Genomic DNA, 17,509 nt, shown 5'->3' on the forward strand with positions numbered 1-17,509 from the left:
TGACTGTGTCAACGTCCGCATTCTTCCGACTTGAACTTCGACCTCTGGTTCATTTTACATTAGCCTTGCTGTCACGTAGCCTGTGTGGTGAGTTAGGTGACGCGGGGTCGGGGTTGAGGAAGAGCTCAGGAGACCTAGAATTTTCCAGGTGCGAGTACAGCAAGTGAAGGCGGGAACCTCACTCAGGCCTGTGTGAGTCACCTGCTGAGGAAAGTGATAGTGGGTGTGTGTACGCGATTATGTGACTGCGTCAGTATGGGACGGGATTATGAGAGTGGTGTGTGTGTATGAATGAGATAGAGAGAGAGAGAGAGAGAGAGAGAGAGAGAGAAAGAGAGAGAAAGAAAGTGCTGGACCCAGGTTTTCTGTGTAGTGGGGATGGCCTTGATTGGCCCGGGTTAGGCTCCTGGGACTGTGTATGTGGGTGTGGAACCTTGTGAAAGAGAAATTGAATATGAGACCTAGAATAATGGTTCCAACTGAAAAAGCACAGCCCTGTGTTTATTATAGCAATTTTAGAGCTAGGATTTCCTCCAAGTCCGGGAAAATATGATAGGGAGGCACCAAGAGCAGGATTCCTTCTTCTTAAGGTTCCCCTTCCAAGTTCTCTGGGGGCAGGCCGCACGTTGCAGATCCACAGCTTCTTCATAGCTCGGTTAACAGGGAAACAGTTGAGCCCTGGCTGGAGAGCTCTGTTGGTTAGAGCATCGTCCTAAAGTGCGGAGGTTGCCAGTTCGATTTCCTGGTCAGGGCACATACAGGAAGAACAGATCTACGTTTCCCTGTCTCTCTCCCTCTCCATCTCTCCCTCCCTCACACCCTCACTAAAATCAATAAAATAAATAAATAAATAAATGAAAAAGGAAAAGAGAAGAACAAGGAAACAGTTAAGAACATGGAAATTCATTCCAGTCTCATTCAGTGCACCTGACTTTTCTTTATGACACAGGGAAGGGTCAACAGTATTCCATTCTTTCTCACACTTCCATCTTCGTGTGTTTAATATAGATAAGGAGGACTAGCTAGTGCTACCTAAAAATAAAAAGCTTGTTAAAGTGAGAGGCAAGAAACATTTATTTTAGACCAATAAGAATAGTTAGTTAAGAATTAGTAATTAAGGCAGAATCTCAAATAATGTTTCTATTAGTAACAGAGGCAATACATATTTATGAGAAAGGGAAGGGAAACAATTAGATCTTTCGTATTAGTGCAGATAACATAATGACACTAATTCTAAATCATGTGTTTAATTTTCAGTTCAGTAGTCATAATAATAACTGCTTTATTGTTATCTTTGCAGATATATAGTTGTTTGGTACACAGTGTTGCCTTATGCCCAAAGGTTATTTTGTCCTGTTTTAATATTCCAAGGTTTGAGGCATAAGACTCACAAGGAAGTTCCTCTTGCATGGCAGCTCCATCTCTATTTTAAACTGGCTTTGTATTAGTATTATTTGCACTAGTAATGAAGAATGTGTTCTTATTTTTAGCCTGTCTGGCCTCTAAGAAAAGCCTACATGTCATGATTTCCTTTTCCTGAAAAATTTTGCAGTATTACAAAAAATGAGCCACAAGAGCAGAAAAGCATCACAGTTGCTCATCTCAAAGACAAGCCAGAGGTCGTTTTCAGTTTTTTCTTTGTTTAACAAAATGCCTTTTTTTTCAAGATATAGAATAAGTTCATCTGAAATGCCCTGCCATATAGTGCCGTACCCATTTATCTGGTCTCTAGGCCTTCTGTTCCTAGTTAATGATGGTACCATGAGGGTGGATCCCCTTCTTTCCCAGTGCCTCATCAATAGTTCCTATAGTTACTTCCTACAGTTACTTTTCATATCCCTTGACAACACCTTCCCTTTGTGCTGTTTTGGTCTAAGCATTCTCATTATACAGAAATAATAATTTTTTACCTAAAGTTTTTAGGGAAGAAACCAATGCTTAGGTAGAATTACATATTAGATACCTTAAATATTTTTCAGAGATACGATTGGGAAGATAGCAAGGCAAGGAATGACTTGACTGATTTGAATATATAAGTATGCTTTGGATGTCTTTAGAAATAAGAGTATTATTGAGGTGTATGCAGAGAGATCTCTGTCAGGAAATACAGGAATGTATTTCCCAGGCTATATATTTTAGGAGATTTATGCTGTGCCAGTCAGTTTTTGTATGAGTGAAGATCTGGAAGCATTTGTTTTAAAATTATTTTTTAATTACAATTGACATTCAATATTATATTAATTTCAGGTGTACAACATAGTGACAAGATATTTATATAAAGTACAAAGCGATCACCCCAATTAGTGTAGTACCCACCCGACATAATTAATACAAAATTACTGACTATATCCCCTATGCTGTACTTTCATCCCCAAGATTATTTTGTAATTGCCAACTTCTATTTCTTGATCCCTTCACTATTTTCACCCATCCCCGTAACCCACCTTGCATCTGTCAACCATTAGTTTGTTCTCTGTATCTGACTTTCTGGTATATTTTGTTTATTTATTTTGGTTTTTAGTTTTTGCATATAAGTGAAATCATGTGGTATTTCTCAGTCTCTGACTTATTTCACTAAGCATAACACCCTCTAGGTCAGTGGTTCTCAACCTGTGGGTCGCGACCCCGGCACTGGTCAAACGACCAAAACACAGGGGTCGCCTAAAGCCATCGGAAAATACATATTTATTATACAATACATTTTTAAATAAAATATGCAAATTAAAGAAGATGCCATTTTAAAAAAAATCAAAATAATCAAAATCAAGACTGGTAACCTTGTAAGAATATGAATTAATACAATACTTTGGAAAGCCATATGATAATATTATTAACAGCCTTAAATTCTTTGCCTAACCAGGCAGTGGTGCAGTGGATAGAGTGTTGAACTGGGATGCGGAGGACCCAGCTTAGAAACCCGAAGGTCGCCGGCTTGAGCACAGGCTCACCAACTTGTGTGTGGGGTCTCTGGCTTGAGCGTGGGATCGTAGACATGACCCCATGGTCACTGACTTGAGCCGAAAGGTTGCTGGCTTGAGCAAGGGGTCACTCACTTTGCTGTAGGCCCTTGGTCAAGGCACATACGAGAAAGCAATCATGAACAACTAAGGAGACTAAGGAGCCAGAATGAAGAATTGATGCTTCTCATCTCTCTCCTTCCTGTCTGTCTGTCCCTAGCTGTCTTCTCTCTGTCTCTGTAAAAAAAAAAAAAGCCTTAAATTCTTCAATTCCTTTGATCACAATTTTATCTTTAAAAGTCTATAGTAAGCAATTATGCTGGACACACACAAAAATCTGACTTACAATTATCATGCCCATTTACACCATAATAATAGCAAAAAAATAAGGAATATTATCTTCTAACAAGAAAATGTTCAAGCAAATTACAACTGTTATGTACTATATAATATAACCATTTAAAGGATATTTATCAAAGGTTTACAGTAATTAGATGCTTAAAATCATGAAATAAAGCAGAAAGCAAAATTATATAGACGACTTGATCAAATTATGTAGGAAGAAACAAATGCATATATAAAAGTTTGAAAAAATAACACTAAAATGTTAACAGACATCGTCTTGGAGCAATGATACAAGCTTGGAGCAATGCTTTTCTATATTTTTTAAATGTTCTATAATAAGTACATACCTAATGGAAACTTTTGAGTTTTATTATTTATTTAAAAAAACATATTTTTAGGCCCTGGCTGGGTAACTCAGTCGGTTAAAGCATTGTCCCAAAATACCAAAGTTGTAGGTTTGATCCCTGGTTGGAGCACATCTGAGAATTATCCAATGAATCCATAAATAAGTGGAACAACAAATCAATGTTTCTTTCTCTCTTCCTTTCTCTCTCTCTAAAATCAATAAATAAAAAAGTTAAAACCAGCCCTGGCCGGTTGGCTCAGTGGTAGAGCATCGGCCTGGCTTGCGGGGGACCCGGGTTCGATTCCCAGCCAGGGCACACAGGAGAAGCGCCCATTTGCTTCTCCACCCCCCCCTCTGTCTCTCTCTTCCCCTCCCGCAGCCAAGGCTCCATTGGAGCAAAGATGGCCCGGGCGCTGGGGATGGCTCCTTGGCCTCTGCCCCACGCGCTAGAGTGGCTCTGGTCGCTTGCGGCAGAGCGACACCCCGGAGGGGCAGAGCATCGCCCCCTGGTGGGCAGAGCGTAGCCCCTGGTGGGCGTGCCGGGTGGATCCCGGTCGGGCGCATGCGGGAGTCTGTCTGACTGTCTATCCCCGTTTCCAGCTTCGGAAAAATACAAAAAAAAAAAGTTAAAACCAGATTATTAGTCTAAAAGTGCATCTATATGATGACAATTATAATCATATAAAAATATATCTGCCTATGGACAAATATTAGGAAAAACAAAAATATGAACAGTTGTTGCGTTCAGATCTGGGTACTGAGTGATTTTTACTTATGTCGTAGTCCTCAAAACAGTGTTTTATGATCCCTCTCCCCTACACACACACATAAAGAGATAATGTTGGGTTTGATCTGAGGATGGCTGGCTGCTCCCTCTGCTCTGCAGGTAGGTCCTATGGCAAGGACCAAGTCATGGCCCTGAAAATTGTGAAAAGTTAATGTTCAGGGATATAAAATCAAGCAGGTGTTCCCTCAAGTTTGAATTAAGGTTGATCCAGGCTATTGAAATTTTCATTCCTGATCACTCTCCAAAACTTTAAACATAGTCTTTTTGACCATCAGAACCTATTACTACATTGACAAGACACTTAAGAAGTCAAACCCAGAGATAAAAGTCCAAACACTTATAAACACATTCCTGTGTATAAACACATGCCTTTTCAAATATACTACTCACAAAAATTAGGGGATATTTCAAAATAAATACAAAGCAATAAAATATCCCCAAATTTTTGTGAGCAGTGTAATATAGTCCAGTGAGGTTGGCTGCAGCAAGGATATGACCATCTTAGAAAGTGCTGGCTTTCTACCTTTGGACCCAGCTTAGCAGTAGCAGCTACTTTCAATTTCTGGATAATAAAGGGGACCAAATTTTTGCTAACCTAAAGATGGCTTTGATTTTCAGCTGGTTATGAAAAAACAAAAGATTCAGAAAGAAACTTTGCAGCTGGAAAAACGACCCACAGGTTATTTAATTGCCTGTAGCAAATGAAAAGTCAAACTCATAACATGTGCTGATGGGAAGGAAGGAGGTTTACTCAAAGTGCCAGCCACCTGAGAAAATGGTGAGGAATCCTGTCCTTAAAAAAACACCTTACCCTTTTGGTAATAGGCAGAGGTTTTTATAAGGAGGAGAATAAATAAAAATAAAACCAAGGAATCAGAAGGTGGGGCTTGATAGATTTTTGCTAAAGGGGGCTACGTACAAGCCAACCCAGTTTGTTATTGAAGGTCAGCAACTCCACCAGGGCTGGCATACCTGCAGGTCAGTTTGTTTTTTTAGTTGTACAGGAACTGAAATTAACAAGCAATTTATAAACTAGGGCTTTTGCTTTTTGTTACAGGTTTCCACATATTCCCATAGTCAGGTTGTCTTCATGGCCTTGAGCAAGAATCAGAATGGCAAGCCTTAGCCTGGTGGGAGTGAGGAGAACAGAGGCAGGAGGCCAAGATGGATATAGCTTCCACTTATGTTTATTCTTGCTCAAATGTTAACACTTGCTGTGCATCTGCTGGAGGGGAACAGGCCTTTCAAAAGTATTGAGAACTTGGCCAGATGTGAAAGCACAGGATTGATTATATACTTTTGATTTGTTACAGAATACATAACTGTGATCACTCAATTAGTAATATTGAATCATGGTTATAAGAGCAAAAAACTGGATTTAACATTTTACAGATATCGGGTGTGAGGGTGATCTGGCTGCGACATCTGTCACCTCATTGATCACCAGGGTTAATTAGTCTGATCTGGCTGGCTAGGCGGGTGTCCCCTTCCTCCCTCACCGCTCCATGTGTGTCCCTCCCAAAGCTGCGCGCTCACTCGGTCTAAGAGGACAACCTTCTCTGATAGAGGAGAGGACTGTTCTTTGGTCAAGGGTATACAAGTAGCTGCACTCTCCTGCTAGAACCTCCAAACAAGTCTCAAACATTTTACAGATATTCTTTTATAAGCTTACTTTGTTGGTACTTGCTTATTTAGCTCTATTTTATGGCCCGACTAAGATCAGTAAATTATCTACATAGTATATTTATTCCTGGTTATACTTTGACTCTTCTTTTCTGCTTAAGAGATTCAGATAGGAAACAAACAAACAAACAAACGTGCTTTAGGAAAGAAACCTTTATCACTTTAGCATTAGACAGGAAGCTCCAAGCAAGCAGAAGCGTTTTACTATATTCCCACTGTGTTCCATTGTTTCTGTGTCACTCACCTGGCAAGAATTTGCATGCCATGTGTTCTGCTCTTCCTCACCTACCTGCAAATTGCTAATTCTCATTCTAAAGTCTAAGATCGCACTCCTCACTCCTGCCCCAACTTTTTCTCCTTTGTCCACAATGTTATATATACCTAGTGTTGCTTCACTATCTTTGGAATTTTCATGCTTATGCAAATTCCCCATGCACATGCATTTAAATTTTATTTTCTCCAGTTTAAAAATAAATGGACAGAGGGACCTGAACAGACATTTCTCCAAAGAAGACAATTGGCCAACAGGTATATGAAAATGCTCAACTTCACTAGCTATTAGGGAAATGCAAATCAAAACTACAATGTGATACCACCTCACACCTGTTAGAATGGCTGTGATCAACAAGACAAATAACAAGTGTTGGAGGGGATGTGGAAAAAAAGGGACCCTCATTTACTGCTAGTAGGAATATAAACTGGTACAGCCACTATGAAAAACAATATGGAGGTTCCTCAAAAAATTAAGAATAGAGTTAACATATGACCTAGCAACCCCTCTTCTGGGTATCTACCCCCCCAAATTTGAAAATGTTCACAATGCACCCTTATTTATTTTTTTTTTTTTGCATTTTTCTGAAGCTGGAAACAGGGAGAGACAGTCAGACAGACTCCCGCATGCGCCCGACCGGGATCCACCCGGCACGCCCACCAGGGGGCGACGCTCTGCCCACCAGGGGGCGATGCTCTGCCCATCCTGGGCGTCGCCATGTTGCGACCCTCCTGGGTGTCGCCATGTTGCGACCAGAGCCACTCTAGCGCCCGGGGCAGAGGCCACAGAGCCATCCCCAGCGCCCGGGCCATCTTTGCTCCAATGGAGCCCTGGCTGCGGGAGGGGAAGAGAGAGACAGAGAGGAAGGCGCGGCGGAGGGGTGGAGAAGCAAATGGGCGCTTCTCCTATGTGCCCTGGCCGGGAATCGAACCCGGGTCCTCCGCACGCTAGGCCGACGCTCTACCGCTGAGCCAACCGGCCAGGGCCTTATATGCACCCTTATGTTAATGGCAGCATTATTCACTGTAGCCATGACATGGAAACAATCAATGTGTCCTTTGATAGATAACTGGATAAAGAAGATATGGTACTGTGAGGGCCCAGCTATGAGCTAGAGCTCAGAGCACCTGCACAGTAGCTATGCCAAAAGGACATGATCCGGAAGTGAGAATACATGCGCAGTACTCCCACAGTTATATAGCCTGAGGCCTTATCTATAGTTCCCTTCAGGAGAAGAGGGGGGGTCGTGTATGTATAAGACCTTCTGCACGGTATAAAACTGGCTTTGGGAAATAAAGTGCATAGCAGCTTCTGTAACTTTCTCTCCCCCGTCAACTCCTCATGCATTCCTTTCCCTTGGCAACGCCTTACCTCCCAAGGGACCCCTTGACCCTGACAAGTGGTGCAGCAGCAGAGTGTTCATAAAGAGTTGAATGGAATGCCCTACCCCATGGAGGCACAGGCCCAGAGGAAGCAGGCAGAATGTTTTGTTCTAGTATCCAGTAGCAGCATACCTGGCGAATTGGGCACTGCTAGAGGATTGGAAAGTCCATCCCCGGCAAGTCTAGAGAATTTTGGAGCAATTGAAACCGAACGCTCCTGCAGCCCATAGAGAAGGGGTGGTGTTGGTCAAAATAAGTTTGTAAATAATGATATATATCTTTGCTTGCTTATAGTTTGCATTGGATGTGGGTGTAAGGTCGGTGGATAATGGGGGATGGTCACGTGGGGAACCCAGACCTGCGTGCGAACTTTGGCTGGGACTGCCCACAACCAAGCGAACCAAAAGAAACTTCCCAGGAGTCCTTTGGAGAAAAGCAACCATCTGCCAGCCAGTGAGATTTCACCTCGTCATATCAGCTCGACCACCCTAGGGACCCTTTAATATCCCTCACATGGGTCACTTCTTGCAACTTCCCTGGCCTCCATCTTTCCTTAGGGCCAGGGAACCTCATTGGGTGGCATGCACTGTACTCAATAAAGCCTTTTGTTATTCCACACTTTGTGGCTCCGGCCCCCACTTCCTTCCTTCTCGGCTGGGAAAAATACCTTACAGTGGGGGGACAGGCTGTAAGCAGGCAGGATTCTTATAGCCTAAGGCTTAGTTTTAAGACTAAGCCTTTCCCACCCTTTTTGATATAGGGTGGTACACTCTCATGAGGAATCCCATTATGCCTCAGATAAGTGACTTTGTATCAGAGACTTGCTTGTTTGTATATTAGATTAAAGGTTTTGATTTCTATACTATAAAGTGGGGCATACTGGGAGCTTGCTCTCTCTCTGTTCCTGAGATTAGCATTAGAGAGGAGAGCAGAGAAAGGCCATGTGGAAGAGAGGAGAAGCAGCCAAGATGCTGAAGTGCTGAGGGATAAGCCAGTTTGTGCAGAATTTGTGCAGAGAGAAGGAGATGGGGAACAGGGGTGAATAAGTTTGGTGAGCTAGAAACCTTTGATTCTTGGAAACTTGGATAAGTCAGTGGCTTTGGGAGCCCTGAATGGAAAGGGAATTGTTTTCCCACTGTATGTATTTCTTGTCTGCCAGGTGCAAGCTAGGATTAAAGCTAATGGCCCACCAGTTCTTGGCTCCATTGTTTCATTACCATCTGTCCAAATCTAATGGGAACCTGCATGGGCCAGGCGGCTGGCTGTGATGGTGGCTGTGGCTACTGGCTTTACAGGTGGGCCAGGTGACTTGGCTACCGCACAGGGAGGAAAGCTTGGAGCAGTGCCTGGGCAACATAAGTATTGTTGTAAAGTAACCATACCTCACTTCAGCGGGTTTTACCTAGAGACACCAAGTCTAGATGAATTTTGAAAGGTTTTATTAAAAGGAGGAGATTTATTAATATGCTGGCCGCATATGACTAACACGGGGCACGCTGACCCAAATTGTGTGCGCCAAATACATCTCAGAGGCTGGTTATATACCCTTTGACCACATACAGGTTGGGGGGAGCATGACATGACACGGTTATTAACAAGCTTATAACATTTGTGTAGGGGATCCATAAAAACATTAAAACTTTCAAGGTAATACAATCATGACATTTACAAATCTTTTAGTGTCTATCTCCCCTCCTTTGCCTAGAGGTATGTTACTCTCAGGATTCCAGGAAGGGAGGAAGAACCAAAATCAATGTAGGGTGGCATATAAATTTTGTCTCTTAATGAAAAAGAAAAGAAGTTCCTCAGACAACCTTTATTCTATAGTTAAAACTAAATGACCCATTGTCCTTGTAAGTCAGAAAGCTTTCACATTCTTCTTCCTCCCCTCCCCAAAGGGAGGACAGGACAGGAAAGCCTGACCTTTCCTCCCAAAATATCAATATTAATTTTGTAACTTTTGAGTACTTTACCACAGTATGTATGTGCTGCTAAGGTCAGTCTTCCCCGGTACAAGCAGCTAGCAAGAACCTACAGCTGTGCGATGGGAAGGGGAGGGCGAGTGCCGCCTCAATGCACAGGACCAACAGTGGGCTCCTGAAGATTGGCTGGTGTCCCCTCTGGCATAATTTACAAGTGGTGAGCCAGCTCTAGCTAATTATCTGTCTGACTGCTGGTGGGGGCTGAGGAGCTCAGGGCCGGAGGTCTCATATTGAATTAACCATATATTGGTCTCCTCCTGCCCTTGCAATATCCGGCATGTCCTAGCCTTGGTGGACACAGGTGCAGACTCTACTTTGATCTTTGGCAACCCAGACCTGTTCCAGGGACCCTTGATGACTGTTCCAAGGAGGCTTGGTGACCATAGAGAGCTCTGGGGGGGCGGTGACAGATACAGGTTCTTAAGACCACCATGACTATGAGGATTGGCAGACTGCCTCCTAGGGCAGGGGTCCCCAAACTATGGCCCGTGGGCCACATGCGGCCCCCTGAGGCCATTTATCCGGCCCTCACTGCACTTCCGGAAGGGGCACCTCTTTCATTGGTGGTCAATGAAAGGAGCACATTGACCATCTCATTAGCCAAAAGCAGGCCCATAGTTCCCATTGAAATACCGGTCAGTTTCTTGATTTAAATTTGTAAGGTCGGTGGATGGAAGGATGGTGACGTAGGGACTAGGACCCACCCACTTTGGCTAGGACCGCCCACAATCAAGCCCACCAAAGGAAGCTTCCCAGGAACCATTTGGAAAGAAGCGATGGTCTGCCAGCCAGTGAAATTTCACCACGTCATAGTAGCTCCACTTCCCTAGAGGGACCCTTTAAATATCTGCCACGCGGTTTAATCTTTGAAACTTCCCTAGCCTCCATGTTTCTTTCCTCGGGGCCAGGGAACCTTGCTGGGCAGGATGCGCTCTGTACTCAATAAAGCCGTTTATTATTCCACACTTTGTGGCTCCGAGCCCTCTTCCTTCCTTCTCGGCGGGGAAAAATACCTTACAAAATTTATTTGTTTTTTATTTTAAATATTGTATTTGTTCCCGTTTTGTTTTTTTTTACTTTAAAATAAGATATGTGCAGTGTGCATAGGGATTTGTTCATAGTTTTTTTTATAGTCCGGCCCTCCAACGGTCTGAGGGACAGTGAACTGGCCCCCTGTGTAAAAAGTTTGGGGACCCCTGTCCTAGGGCATACGAGGTTTATACCATATTTCCCCATGTATAAGACACACCTTTTTTCTCCTCTGAAAAATTTGTGGTCTTTAAAGCCAGTAGCTGCGGCCACCATCACAGCCGCCTGGCCCATGCAGGTTCACATTAGATTCAGACAGATGATAATGAAACAATGGAGCCAAAAACTGGTGGACCATCAGCTTTAATCCTAGCTTGCATCTGGCGGGCAAGCAATACACACAGTGGGAAGACACTTTCCTTTCCATTCAGGGCTCCCAAAGCCACTGACTTATCCGAGTTTCCTAGAATCAAAGGTTTGCACCTCACCAACCTTATTCACCTCTGTTCCCCATTTCCTTCTCTCTACACAAACTCTGCACAAACTGGCTTCTCCTTTAGCACTCCACCATCTTGGCTGCTTCTGCTGGCCTCCTCCACGTGGCCTTTCTCTGCTCTCCTTTCTCTGTTCTCTTCTCTAATGCTAATCTCAGGAACCGAGAAAGCAAACTCCCAGTCTGCCCCACTTTATAGTGTAGAAATCAAAACCTTTAAACCAATATACAAACAAGAAAGTCTCTGATACAAAGTCACTTATTTGAGTCATAATGGGATTCCTCATGAGAGCGCACCACCCCACATCATCCAATCAGTCAAGAGTGTGGGGAAAAGCTTAGTCTTAAAACTAAGCCTTAGGCTATAATGACTCGGCCTGCTTACAGCCTGTCCCCCACACCCAATACAAACTATAAGTGAGCAAACATATATCATATTTAAAAACTTATTTGACTAACATAGTCTAAAAACTGACTATCTTATACAGTGGTTGTAGATTTTTTTATTTGCATTTCCCGCTTTTTTGCACTTGTTTTTGCACTCATTGTAGATTTTTTTACTTGCATTTTCTGCTTTTTCACACATGTTATCTGCGCTCATTGTTTCACACTTGTTACTGGTATATTATGGTAGGTTACATTTTGCCATGTTCTGCCCAGAAATGGTTCAGAAAAGATTTTCGTACAGTGCTGAATTCAAGTTAAAAGTGATTCAAGTTTGCAAAAGTGAATGGAAATTGTGCTGCCGAATGTTAAGTTTGGTCCTCCTCCAACTGAGAAATCAATCCTAGACTGGATACAGGAAGAGGAAACCCTATTGAAAACACCACGGCACAAGGAGGTCATAAGAGGCAAGTCAGCAAAATGACCTGATTTAGAGTGGGAATTGAAGATATGGATTGAAGAGCAAAGGGTAATTGAAATGCCTGTTTCAATTGGCATTAGATGGTTCAGCATTAGACAAGAAGAATTGCTGATGAAAAAGAAGTTACTGATTTCAAAGGAGGACACAATTGGTGCTTCAGGTTCATGAAATGGAATTGACTAAACATGTGTACATGCACCAGACTTGCCCAAAAGATGCCTGAAAGCTATGAGCCGAAGGTCTTTGAATTTCATTGTTTTGTTATTCAATGTTGGAAGACACATCAGTTTGAGTTAGGACAGGTTGCAAATATGAATGAAGTACCCCTTCAATTTGATGCCCCAAGTAACAGAACTGTTGATAAGAAGGGAGTGAAAACTGTAACTGTGAAGACAAGTGGACATGAAAAGAGCCATTATACAGTTGTTCTAGCTTGAGCCAATGGAACCAAGCGGCCTCCTATGCTGATTTTCAAACACAAAACAATGTCAAAAGAAGACATTTCTCAAGGAGTGATTGTCCACATTCATGGCAAGGGCTGGATGGATCAGGATGAGATGAAGATCTGATTTGAGAAAGTTTGGAGAAGGAGACCAGGTGGGCTCTTACGCAAACCTGCCCTATTGGTGCTTGATCAGTTCAGGGCACACATAACAAAAAACACAAAGAAGATTGCTGCAGAGCAAAAAACAAAACTTGCCTGACCTGTGGTGGCGCAGTGGATAACGCATTGACCTGGAAATGCTGAGGTCGCCGGTTCGAAACCCTGGGCTTGCCTGGTCAAGGCACATATGGGAGTTGATGCTTCCAGCTCCTCCCCCCTTCTCTCTCTCTCTCTCTCTCTCTCCCTCTCTCTCTCCTCTCTAAAAATGAATAAAGAAAAAAAAAGATAAAAAAAAAAAACACAAAAAACTTGCCATTATACCTGGAGGCTTGACATCCAAGCTCCAACCACTTGATGTCAGCATTAACAAGCCCTTCAAAGCTGCATGAGAGACGATTGGAACCGATAGATGAAGTCTTCTGGGGACAATTTGACACCAGCAGAAAGAGTGAAGAAACCAACTATAGGAGAAGTTTGTACCTGGGTGAAAAGATCACGGGATAATATCAAGATTGAGATCGTTGTCAAGTCATTTAAGAAGTGTGGCATTTCAAATGCCATAGATGGAACTGAGAACGAGGCAATATATGAAGACAGTGATTAGTCATCAGACACAGATGAGAACAAGCTAATGGATGGGAATTTTGACAGTGATGCAGAGTTGTATGAATTATATGATGAGTAAAACTTGAGTTTACTTCATGTAATACATTTTTTCCCCCAAATTTCAGGCTCCAAAATTAAAGTGCATCTTATACATGAGAGTGTCTTATACATTGGGAAATACATGGGGATATCCTGTATTGCAGAATACATCCTGGGGTGGATGTGCTAGCCGGACTGGCTATAAGCACCACCCAGGAAGAATACAGTTGCAGGTACCAGTGGTAAAGATGGTGGTGAGAATGCATCCCCACCATGCTCCCCTGTGCCTTCTCCAGGTGACCAGAGTTCTGTCAGTGAGGCAGTATCACCTTCCAGGGGAACCTGAGGAAAATGGCTGGACCATTTGAAAGGTGGAGGAAGCTGGGATCATTCGGTGGACACACAGCCTGTACAACTCCCCTGTGTAACCTGTTTGGAAGCCTGATGGTTCCTAGCATGTGACAGTGGACTACTGAGAGCCGAACAAGGTCACCCCACCTTTGCATGCTGCTGCCCTGGACATCATGGAGCTGATGGATCGGTTGTCAGTGGAACTGGGTTGATACCACTATGTAGTTGACTTAGCTAATGCTTTCTTTTCTATTGACATGGATACTGCTAGGCAAGAGCAGTTTGCCTTCATGTTGGAAGGCTGGCAATGGACACTTCAAGTATTGCTACAGGGATATTTGCATAGCCCTACTCTGTGTCATGGACTGGTGGCCCAAGATTTGGCCACATAGAATGACCCTGAGATGGTGCAATTGTTCCATTACATTGATGACATCATGCTAACCTCTGATTCTCTAGCAGATCTTGAAACAGCAGCCCAAGGTCTTCTACAGGCTCTGACGGGCTGGAGGTAGGCCATCAATGAGGACAAGGTCCGGGGACCTGGTTACTTTGTCAAGTTCTTGGGTGTTGTTTGGGTAAGACAAAGGTTATGCCTGAGGAAGTGATTGACAAAATCCAAGCATACCCCTGACCGGAAACTGTGAAACAGTTGCAGATCTATGTGGGCCTGCTAAAACTCAACAACAAACAAACAAACAATCCAATAAAAAAATGGGAAGAGGACATGAACAGACACTTCTCCCAGGAAGAAATACAAATGGCCAACAGATATATGAAAAGATGCTCAGCTTCATTAGTTATTAGAGAAATGCAGATCAAGACTACAATGAGATACCACCTCACCCCTGTTAGATTAGCTATTATCAACAAGACAGGTAATAACAAACGTTGGAGAGGCTGTGGAGAAAAAGGAACCCTCATGCACTGTTGGTGGGAATGTAAAGTAGTACAACCACTATGGAGGAAAGTATGGTGGTTCCTCAAAAAACTGCAAATAGAACTACCTTATGACCCAGCAATTCCTCTACTGGGTATATAACCCAAAACCTCAGAATCATTGATACGTAAAGACACATGTAGCCCCATGTTCATAGCAGCACTGTTCACAGTGGCCAAGACATGGAAACAACCAAAAAGCCCTTCAATAGAAGATTGGATAAAGAAGATGTGGCACATATACACTATGGAATACTGCTCAGCCATAAGAAATGATGACATTAGGTCATTTATAGCAAAATGGTGGGATCTTGATAGCATTATGCGGAGTGAAATAAGTAAATCAGAAAAAAACAAGAACTGCATGATTCCATACATTGGTGGAGCATAGAAGCGAGACTAAGAGACATGGACAGGAGTGTGGTGGTTACCAGGGGTGGGGGGAGGGAGGACGCAGGAGGGAGGGAGGGAGAGATTTAGGGGGAGGGGGAGGGGCACGGAGAGGACTGGATAGGGGGTGACAGAGGACAATCTGACTCTGGGCGAGGGGTATGCAACATAATTTAATGAGAAGATAACCTAGACATGTTTTCTTTGAATATATGTACCCTGAATTATTAATGTTATCCCATTAACATTAATAAAAATTTATTAAAAAAAAAAAAAAAAAAAAGAACCTTCATACCCCACTTGGCCTTGTTGGTCAAACCTTTGTATCGGTTGACCTGGAAGGGTGAGCCCCAGGGCTAGACCCCTGAAGCACAGCATGCCTTTAATGCCACCAAACAGGCAGTGGCACAAGCCCAGACATTATAGGTAGTCGACCCAGCCCTGCCATTCCTGCTAATGGTCCAAGTTGAGGAGTCTTTGGCAAAAGCAGAGTGGTTGGAAGATGCTCACTAGCTTGCTTTTGGTCCCAGGATTAGGAGGGAGCTGCTGTATGATATTTCCTTACTGAGAAGCAGTTTGCAGTGACATATGCTGCCTTGCTGGCGTGGGAGTATCATAGGGCCACAGCCAGTCACAGTGCAGACCATGTATCAGGTCAAAGGCTGGCTTCATTCTTGGGCTACATGCCCTTGAAGAGAGGTAGCACAGACTCCTACCTTGACCAGGTGGGGTGCATATCTGGAACAACAGGCCTACTTCTTGTCTAGTCCCCTGATGCAGGAGCTCTGCTCCGTGCTGGGACTGATCAGTTTGTAACAGACAAACAGGATAGAACTGGTCTTAAACGAAGTGCAGGAGAATTCGTACCAAGAAGGGAAGCTGCCTCCTCCCACTGAAGCATGGTACACAGATGGCTCCTGAAAGGGGCAGCCACCAACATGGACAACTGTTGCCTTGCTGCCTCAAACAGAGACCTTTTCATTTGAGATAGGCGCAGGACAATCCAGTCAATGGGCTGAGCTACGAGCAATATGGCTGGTCCTGACGGGAGAAACAGGACATCTGCACATCTGCACACAGCTGGGCTGTGTACCATGGCCTGACACTATGGTTGCCCTGTTGGGCTGCTCAGGATTGGCTTATTGGCCACCACCCTTTGTGAGGAAAAGAGATGTGGCAGGACCTGTGGAAGCGTGGCTTATAGGAGGGAGGCATGATTTACCATGTTTCTGGGCATAGATCCTTGCAGGCCCCTGGTAATGATGCTGCAGATGTCTTGGCAGGGGTTCAAGCGACCATGCAGACCTCAGAGCCAGCTGTGATCACAGAGTGGTTGCACAAGAAGCTGGGGCATGTGGGGATTTGTACAATGGACCTTGCTGTGCAGTGCTGGGTACTAGCTGTGTCCCAGGCAGAGGCCAAAGAGGCCGTGAGGCAGTGCCCATGGTGTGCACAGCAGTACCCATAGAGGAAGTGCATGGCTACCACCCCAGGACAGATACCTAGGGGGGATAAGCCACTGCAATCGTGACCAGTAGATTACATAGGCCCTGTGCCAGAAGACCAGGGAGTTCGGTATGTTTGCACAGTAGTAGATACTGCCACCGGCTTGGGATATGCCTACCCTGGTAGCCAGGGCTGATCAGGAGCACACCATACAGGCTTTAGAGGGCCTTTCAGTGGCCTCTGGCTGCCCACTAGCAGTTGCTAGTGACCGAGGGACCCCTTTTATTGGGCAACCTACCCAGAGGTGGGCTAAGGACAATGACGTGCACTGGCAGTTGCAGGTGCCATTTGGCCCTCAAGTTGCTGGCATGATCGAATGTTTCAACAGGCTGTTGAAGGAGAAGCTGAAAGCTCTGGTGCCCTCAGGAAAGCAGTGTAAGTGGCACTTCCCATTGTGGGGCAGCTGCTGAATGAGCTGCTGGCCAAACAAGAAAGAGGCTTCTGGATCAGGTGCTAGAAGGGGCAACTCGTCGCCTTAAGGTGAGCCTTTCTGGATCCATGCACCTGCATATACAGGTACAGGATGGAGACCTAGTGCTACCAGCTTCATCCAGGTGGCCCAGGGATGGGAGGAAAAATGGAGCTGGCCATGGAAACTAGAGGCAGAGGGGTCTCCATGGGTAGTGTTACTGGAACCCTGGGAAGCAGGCCTAGGGAAAGGCTTGATCCTCACATTCTTGCTCACCAAGTGGCCGATGGAGGTGCAAGCAACTTTGCCTACTACAACTCCCTCCTCCCTCTGAGAGGCGCGGTTGTCGGTTGCTGTTAAGTCTATAGTCCAGCTTGACCTGCGGTGGCGCAGTGGGTAAAGCGTCAACCTGGAATGCTGGTTCAAAACCCCAGGCTTCCCTGGTCAAGGCACATGTGGGAGTTGATGTTTTCTGCTCCTCCCCCTTCTGTCTGTCTCTCTGTCTGTCTCTGCCCCCTCTCTCTA

The 17,509-nt window shown here is 44.3% G+C and overlaps 1 protein-coding gene and 1 long non-coding RNA gene across 3 annotated transcripts in view; one reads left to right on the forward strand and one right to left on the reverse strand.

Moving 5' to 3' along the window:
- LOC136312592 (zinc finger protein 382-like) overlaps window positions 1-17,509 on the reverse strand; it is a 36,375-nt gene that overhangs the window by 14,512 nt on the left and 4,354 nt on the right. The window lies entirely within an intron of this gene.
- On the forward strand, window positions 37-8,379 carry LOC136312610 (uncharacterized). Its single transcript, XR_010727024.1, has 3 exons — window positions 37-87; window positions 6,582-6,646; window positions 8,066-8,379. It is a non-coding gene; the product is annotated as an uncharacterized lncRNA (long non-coding RNA).

The sequence above is a fragment of the Saccopteryx bilineata genome, chromosome 9 (assembly GCF_036850765.1).
Source record: "Saccopteryx bilineata isolate mSacBil1 chromosome 9, mSacBil1_pri_phased_curated, whole genome shotgun sequence".
NCBI lineage: Eukaryota > Metazoa > Chordata > Mammalia > Chiroptera > Emballonuridae > Saccopteryx > Saccopteryx bilineata.